Genomic DNA, 9,059 nt, shown 5'->3' on the forward strand with positions numbered 1-9,059 from the left:
CCCCATAAATCAGGGCTTGACAATTTGTCTTTGAATCCAGGAGCCAGCTAAAAAAAAAAAGTTGAGCCAGGCTTTTGTTCACTGGGGCATTTCGCGTATGCAGGGGAAGTTTTTGGGGTATTTTTATTTTATCAACGTAATTTTTTTTAACTTTTTGTAGATGACACGTTTTCAGCAGCAGAGGCATGAGGCAGGAGGGCATGGGGAATGCAGAGCCACAGCGGTCTCTCCCCGGGCACCGGCTGCAGAGGACTGTGTTGGAGGGGACACAGACCACAGCATGGAGGAGAACGGGCACAGTAGAGCTGAGGCAGAAGGGAGGGGGGGGGGGGGAATTGGGCTTTCCAGCGCTCCTCACTTAGAAGTGACATGTGCAATACCTCCTGTTCATCTCCGCTTGTCTCCAGCACCGTGGTGCGGTGAACGGGCTGACAAATGCCCAGATGACAGGACACAATTGCTAGCCGCATTGGCGACCTGGCGCCTGGGATTTGTCGAGCCCTGTCATGAATGTTTCTACTCAATAAATATGGCCAAAGACAGATGTCTCTGGCCACTATACGTGCATGGATCTAAAGCTAAAAATTTACCATGGGTTATTTGCTTGCTGCAGGGAGAAAAAAAAAACAAAGTAGTATTAGACCCCGTTCACATTGAGCGATTTATCGTGCGGTAATTCCCGCGATATCGCGGCAAATTACCGCGCGATATCGCGCTCCAATGCAATCCAATGGGGCAAAGGGTCCTGCTGTCGCGGGTCGTGTGTCGCTACAGCAGGACCCTTTTTGGAGCGGATTTAGCCGCGATTCAAGCTTGCTCAATGCAAGCTTGAACGCGACATCGCGCGGCAAATCTCGCGATGTCGCGCAATATGCAAATCGCGCGACAAACACGCGATTTGCATATCGCGCAGTGGGAACGGGGCCTTAGGGCTGTCCACAAATATCTTCAAGTCAATAACTGCCCTAATGCTTCTTCAATCTTTAAGGTAATACTAAGGAGGTAAATCTTAAAAAAGACAGACATTCAAGTACCTTAACTACTAACAAAAATGTATTTTGTGTATCACTCGGCTATAGATCCTCAAACCATTTCTGAATTGGTGCCGACACTGTGCTTCCTTCTGGAGGGTGGCTACTTTTGTTCCCCATGGTCCCTGTGTGTGTTGTAAAGTAGTCACCACTGCAAGCTCACTCCTTTGATGGAGTACAATCTTTTTAGTTCACTAAAAATGACATTGTAGATCATCACAGGAGCAAGCTTGGAGCAGTGGCTACTTTACAACACACAAAGGGACCATGAGGAACAAAAGTAGTCACCCTCCAGAAGGAAGGATGGTGTCATCATGAATTCAGAGAGGAATGTACAATTAAGAAATCCCTTTTTTTCAGTGATACTGACAGTATGTGGAGCCTGATGGATATGCCGATGGACTAGTTCCCCACCAGGTCCACTCAGCTACTGATTGACAAAAGGAAATGTTTTCTGGCTATGGAATCCACCCATTGCCTCCTGCCATTCACAAGGGAGGTGGGTGGACGTGATGGGGAACTCGTCTCTCAGGAGTTCCCTATCAGGCTCTTCCCACCCAAAACAAAAGTCCTCACCCACTGCACTTGCCTGTGTTGCAGGTGCAGTGACCAGAGAGAAAGTTGATTTGATCAGGCTCAACCAAATTATTAAGTTTCAGGCACTCACTTTGAATTCCAGGGATAGTTCAGGGGTAAAGAGAAGTCACATTACATATTGGTAAAGATTAACAGGTTAATATATACACTATACATGTGCTGATTAAGAGCTTAACATTTTTGGGGATTGTGAGATATTGTGTAGTTGCTCCTAGCTTGGTCATGGCTTTAAAATGTCGTTTGGCCATAAAAGGAGCTACCAGATTTTCTACTATGGCTTCAATTAAAAAAGTGAAAGATTCATCTTTTAAACAAAACCCTGTACAACTTCATTAAAAAAGGGAACCATTTACACATGAAAACACAGTTGAAAAAAATACACAGCTGGACCATTTAACCATTTCCTGGATTGACCACAGAACACATACCTGCTATCCTCAGCATGTAAACAGCGTTCACCCGAAATCAAAACAACGATAGATTATATCTGGCCTACAAAAGAACAAAAGAAACATTTTACTTAGAAAATAAAATACAGTTTGATTATTTTATTTACTCTGAAAGTTTTTAACTGTATGTTAAAACAAAACCAGCACCTCTCAGATCAATAAATTCCTCCTAATATATTTTAATGTTACCATACAAAACAAACACCCAGCCTTTCAAACAGTTTATGCATCTTTTATGTGTATGCTTTTAAACCACTAAACAAAATAGGAAATGTGGAAATTTTGATTGATCACAATTTTATCCATTAAAAAAAAAAAAATCATTAAAAGTTGCCCATACACCTGGCGATTATCGTACGATAATCGCGTGTGCTCCCGCGATTGTACGATAATCGCATCTACTGTACGGTCGCACGACTTTAGTCTTACTAGCACACTGGGAAACCGGCCGAAAATCATACGATTTTCAGCAGGTTGGTAGTGTGCTCGGAAGACGAAAGCCGCAAGAGCACACTGCCCGCTAAGCATTGCAATCATCGGCAAGCCCTCCCCTCAGCGGGGCGGGCTTGCGATGATCGCAAGTACGATCTGCCTGTCCAAGATGGACCGGTCGTACAAAATTTTAATGACCTTACAACCATCGCACAATGAAGGTCGTGCAATGGTTGTAAGGTGTAGCATCCTGTAGATACCTGTATGTTAAGATCATTAACCCTTTCACAACCAGAACCATTTTTGACACGCTAAAATGCACATGCTTAAAACCCCCAAAATCATTATAGAAAAAAAAAACATGATTGTTGCAATTTTTTTTGTCACACATTATTACAGCAACTGTATATAAAAAAAAAAATCGACATTTTCAGTAAAAAAAAAAAAAAATACAAGTGGTTTCCGTGCACACAAACACAATAAAATCTAAACTAATCCAATAAAAAATATAAAGTAGTCAGAGTTGAGCAAATAGACACCAAACTTTGTAGATCCACGATATAATGTCAAACGACAATATTCAAAACTGGTCATAGGCGGCACTTAAGCCTTCACAGGTCAAAAACTTAAGAGTTAACCTTAACTCTACTGACGCAGGAGTACATGCATCAATACCAGACAAGTGTCGCACAGACGATTGAGCACATTCATTTGCCGATTTGTTCCTTTTCTACTTTAGCAGCAACTGACGGCTCTGCACCCAAAAGTGCCCAAAGCAGAGCGCTTCTGGGTTCTTATTTCTTTCCCCCCAATGATTATTTTTATTTTTTTTCCCCTTTACGGTCTGGGGAGGTATTGAGGTGTTGAACATGAAAAGGAACCATAGAAGCAATTAGGTGGCTATATAACCATCATTTTGCTTTTACGATACAGCCGTCAGCCCTGTTCTCAAAAAGTAAACAAATTCACTAGCATTCAGTAGCAAGATTGAAGATCTTGTTTTACCCAGTTGAGTGAAGATGTGAGGGTGACAAGCCTAAAAGCTGGGGGAGCAGCTCATTTAGTAGGGGTGGGCAGGATTATGCAAGAAGGCCTAGAAAGGTCAGGATAAATAATTCTATGAGGAGGAATTAGCTGCCAAGACCACCTAACTTAAATGGTTTTAAATAGTCTACCTTGTAGCAGGGTTCAGAATGTGGCAGCTTGGGTGCACAAATAACTAGGAAGGGCTACAGATGTACCCAGCTATCTTGGTTTATGTTGGGAACAATAACCAAATACATGGAATGTGGAATATCCTTTAGAAATTATTTTGAGAACTAGGTTGATAGACAGGATGTTTAATGTATTACTAAAGGCTAGGCATTTTTTTAACGCAATACATTCTCTGCATTAAGGTAAAAAAACGCCCAGTACCTTTCTGAAACCCCCGACATACATTTAGCTATGGTCCCTCATCTCCTTCACTAGGAAGATATACAGCGTTCCCAGAATTTCCTGGTACTGGGGGAAGGTAAAGGCAGTTCAAGTAAATCTGGCCCTCATAATACAAAAAATGAAGGTTAAACATCACTTTAAGGTTATATTGTTTGGTAAATTGACTGTGCCATAACCAACATAGGAAAGGCAGAGTGTGTTTAGAGAGATTAAAAGTGAAATATTGGAAGAGTGAACTACACTCAACCCAATAGTTAGAGGAGACGTGTAACACTGAACCTGTCACACGTCGGCTCTATAGATTGAGAATTTAGCGATCACATACCGCTAATTGCTCAGTTCACAATCTTCTACCTGCAGAGAATGGTGACTGTCAGTCTCCCTTCCCCGCAAGGATTCCCCCTCCGTTCCTCCAGCGTTGACTAGAGCAGGGGTAGCCAACCAGTGGTCCTCCAGCTGTGGTGAAACTACAAAGCCCATGATGCATCTCTCTCCGGGAGTCATGTCTGTGGCTGCGAGAATGTTGCAATGCCTCATGGGATTTGGAGTTCCACCACAGCTGGAGGACCACTGGTTGGCTACCCCTGATCTAGGACATAAAGCTCTGCAAACTGTTGGCGCTATATAAGTCCTGTATAATATCTGATTTGGAAAATTCAGCTCACTTTCCAGTTCAACTATGTTGTCCTAGATCAGTGATGGCGAACCTTTTTGAGCCGGAGTGCCCAAACTGGCGAGATCTTCAACTCGTTATGTCCAGTGACTTGCCAGTAGGAGATTTGGACAAGATGGTGCTAGTGTGCGTGTGCCAGCCATGGCAGTTCCAGAATCCTCATCGAGTTTTCCAATTCCTGTTAATGCACCTGCGCGGCTTTACAATCACCATCCTTGCAAAGCAAAGGCAGCCAATCGGAGAGCATCTTCTGCCAAACAGATTTCACATTATGCCATCGGGTGGGCGCACGGGCAGTAACACCAATTGGAAAACTTGATACTGCACTTGGGTGGCCGAGCAAGTGCACTGAAGGGAGTTGAACTCAACGAGGATTATGAAGCTGCGCAAGCACACTGACAGGAATTGAAGAACTCGACAAGGATTTCAACACTGTCACGACTGGCGCACGCACACTAGCGCCATCTCGTCTAAATCTCCTACTGGAAATTCCCCAGACGTGACATAAGTTGGGAGATATCGGCGAGTTGGCCGTTTAGGTAGAACACCAGGACTGTCTTGACCTATTTTCAGGAATCCGGACCTGGTTTTGCGTGCCAGCACAGAGGGCCCCTCATGCCCATGTGCCATAGGTTTGCCACCGCTGCTCTAGATTGTTCACTCTTTCTGCCTTCTTCAAACTCTTCACCCTATTGTGAATAACCCTGTAGGTCCAAGTATGTAGGCCTGTTTGTACTAAGGTATGGGAGGAAGAATGAATGGACTATGGAAGTGCGGTGATGTCATCACACGTGTTATCCATTGAGAACTACAAGTCACTCAGCTGTGTTGGCTGATGCGTGTAATTTCTCCATTCACAGATCGTGTAAAAACAAAATGTGTGTCTAGATGGCATGGCTGTGTGGGCAGAGACATGCACAGCTGCACCATTTAAGAAAAAAAAGTGTAGTAGCCTGTTGGGAAAAGAACCCCGCGATTCAGGTAACTGGGTGGTGGGGTGATGCGATTATGTTTCATCTTATCATTTCAGCTGAACCTGGATGTAATATGAAACATGGTCTAAAAAGTAAACTCAGCTTAAGGCCTTGTTCACACCAAATGCAGAGCAGATCTGCATGAGTTTCTGCACACGCAGTGCAGTGGGTCGTGCCGTGTTTTTTGCGCGTTCCGGCCCGTTTTTGGTAAAAATACATTATATATTTTTTTAGTTTAAAATGGGCTTCCAGTGCGTTCCAGGGCGTTTCCATGCATTTTTGGTGTGTTCCAGAGCAGGTAACATGCAGGTGAAACTCGATTAGAATACCGTGCAAAGTTCATTTATTTCACTAATGCAACTTAAAAAAGGTGAAACTAATATATGAGATAGACTCATTACATGCAAAGCAAGATAGTTTAAGCCGTGATTTGTCATAATTGTGATGATTATGGCTTACAGCTCATGAAAACCCCAAGAACCCCAAATCCACAACCTCAAAAAAGTAGATTATTACATGCAATCAATAAAACAAGGATTGTACATAGAACAATATCGGACCTCTGAAAAGTACAAGCATGCATATGTACTCAGTACTTGGTTTGGGCCCCTTTTGCAGCACTTACTGCAATTACTTTTGCACGATATTCTAATTATTCGACTTTCACCTGTAGGGCCTGCTGCAGTTTTTTTTACCTGCTCTGGAACAGAAGGCTGCGATGTGAACTGGAGCTAAAAAATACCATTGGAATACATTGGACGCAGTTTTGCTCCGGTCTGTAAATGCTCTGCTCTTGGAATGCGCTTGGTGTGAACAAGGCCTTAAAGCTGAACTCCAGGCACAAAACAATAATTAAAATACTGTATATTTCAAGCCAGTTGTGCGTCTTTGCAATCAGATTGTGACACAATGATGTAAATAGGCAAACCAGAGTAAAAAAGGAGGCAAGCGCGCCTTTTTGAGCATTTCCATTGAAGTCTATGGGGCCAAGAAGTGCTTAATCTGCCAAAATGAAGCTCATGTACTTTTACTAGCGACTGGCGTCTTGCCAAAAGCGACAAACCGTACATAGGTGAACATGGCCACAGAAATGAATGGGATTTTGTTTGTCATGTAATGCCAGGTACATCATTAATCCAAATGTTAAAATTCTCACACATGGTATCCCCATATTCAGGAGCAGAATGTGTTTTGGGGTTTACTTCTAAGTATTTCCAAATGTGACAGGTTGTCAGGAAATCAGATGCATAATTTATTCCCCCTGAAAGCCCAAAGCTGCTCTTTGGATTTTGTTCCCTCTACGCATCCAGGCTGTGGAAAAAGTCTCATATACAATATGTGGTATCCCCATACAGTATTCAAAAAAAAAAAGCAAATGTGTATTTGTGTGTAATTCCAAGTATGTCCATACTGTGTTTGAGAAATAACTTGTTAAAATGACAACTTTGTGGACAAAAATAAAATGTTATAAACTTTAATCAAATCTCCCAAAACAATTGAAGCAAAAAATTAGAACTAGAAAAAAAAATTTAAAAAAAAGGAGGCGATGCGCTGTCACATACCTGTCCCCTCCTCTAATCAAAGAACACCTTTTATTCTTTGAGAAAAATACAGGGATTTTGTGATCGGGCGCGTTAAGAAGCGGGGCAGGGATGTTGCGTGGAGAACTGCACTGCCCGAAATGCATCCCTTACTCCCATCTGCTCCCAGAAGGCAAGAGTTATGAAGGAGTCGACACGCTCTTATATTTTGCAGCAACCCTACACAGATGACATACATCGTTTTAGCCATATTTTACACACCCAGTGTAAATGCCCACTTGGATGAAAGAGCTGCTAGCACCACAATCATGTCTCTGCCTCCCTCTCCTCGAGACCACTCACAAAACAAAGTCCCGGGGGAATAGATATTCACTTAAACTGCTTCAGCGACCATAAGCTTATATTAGAAGGGTCCCCTTGATAATCCTCTGTAAAAGAATAGCTTTCAGCTATTCATTTAAAATCAACCACCCTCCTCCACCCACCGCTGCAGCTCTTTCCTCCCTACTGGGAGCCAGCTGCATGCTGCACTGTGCCCCCTCTGATTCCCACTGTTCTCCCCCACCTAGATTGGCAAAGGCAGTCGGGATCGGAGGGGACTGCAGCTGACAGCCAGCAGGGAGGAGAGACCGCCTGTCACATTTGTGCAAAGGTCACAGGACCTACAAAATTAGTAGTGCCACCTTTTTATTCTACCGGTCCGGTGCTTTTAGAAAATGAATGGTGCAGGTAGTCTCTCACAAATGCTAAAAGCTGCAGTTGAAAATTTTAAAAAAGTGAATTGCAAAAACGGTCAAAAGTGTTACATGGGGCTTGGAAGTGAAAAGTTAAAAGGTGTGTTGATGACCCACAGGTTGAATGAAAGAAATGAGCAGGTGTATGGCCAGCTTAAGGGTCCCCACACACCTCACGATTATCGTACGAGAATCGCGGGAAATCCCGCGATCGTACGATGATCGCAAGGTGTGTGGAAGCCGTGCGACCTCTACTACTGTAAGGTCGCACGACTTTAAACTTACGGACATGTTCGAAAACCCGCCGAGCATCGTACGATGTTCGGCGGGTTTGTGGCATGTCCGTACGATAACAGCCGCACGGGCCGGTGTGCGCAAGCCCGTTTGGCATTGCGGTCATCGGAAGCCCGCCCCTCAGGGGGCGTGGCTTGGGATCATCGCAAGTACGATCTGCCTATGCAACATAGGCAGATTGTACGTTTTTTTAAGTACCTTACAACCATCGCAAGACAAAAGTCTTGCGATGGTTGTAAGGTGTGTGCCCAGCCTTAGGGTGGCTCCACTCTATGGAGGAGCATTGGAGCCACCCATGGAAAGCAGCATTGTCAACCTGTGTTAAAAGGATAAATAGTACAGCGCTAGAAGCCTTTCGGTCATAGATCCACAAAGCTCAATTATTATAACATCAGTGAAAAGCATTCATAAAGAGAATAAAGTTAAAAGTGTCAATCACATCTAAGTGAATAAAGTGTATATGTTAAATGCCAAATAAAAAACAAACAACCCAGCATACATAAACTGATATTAATCAAAAGGTGTGTGTATCAAAACCGACTGCTGCATATATCTACCAATTGTCAAAATCCCCTATGCAATAGCCAGTTCACCAAACAGGTCCTCTTTATGGAGACATCAGGGGTCTTCAAGACCTCTGATGTCACCTAGGGACCCCCAGAGAAGCTGATAAAGCAGAGATCTGCTTCATCAGCTTCTCTCCGTTGTTCTGCACCGGAGAGTGACACTGAATGCAGGAAGTGATGTAATATACATCACTTAGTGCATTCGGGGACAGGAAGAGAGATCAAAGGGAGATCGAGTAATGATCTCCCTTTCATCTGCTGTTAGAGCGTCGCCGTGCCGGTGCCAGCCACAGCGGATCGCGGACCGGCAGCATCGACGGCGGGACATAGG

The 9,059-nt window shown here is 43.7% G+C and overlaps 1 protein-coding gene across 1 annotated transcript in view; it reads right to left on the reverse strand.

Moving 5' to 3' along the window:
- The window catches only part of RAP1A (RAP1A, member of RAS oncogene family), a 29,005-nt gene extending 26,879 nt beyond the window's left edge, over positions 1 to 2,126 (reverse strand). The window contains exon 1 of the mRNA XM_018559763.1: positions 2,057 to 2,126. The gene's annotated coding sequence lies outside the window, so the exon portion shown is untranslated. The remainder of the gene's footprint in view (positions 1 to 2,056) is intronic.
- Positions 2,127 to 9,059: the final 6,933 nt, after the last annotated feature.

The sequence above is a fragment of the Nanorana parkeri genome, unplaced genomic scaffold, assembly GCF_000935625.1.
Source record: "Nanorana parkeri isolate BGI_ZX_2015 unplaced genomic scaffold, ASM93562v1 scaffold415, whole genome shotgun sequence".
NCBI lineage: Eukaryota > Metazoa > Chordata > Amphibia > Anura > Dicroglossidae > Nanorana > Nanorana parkeri.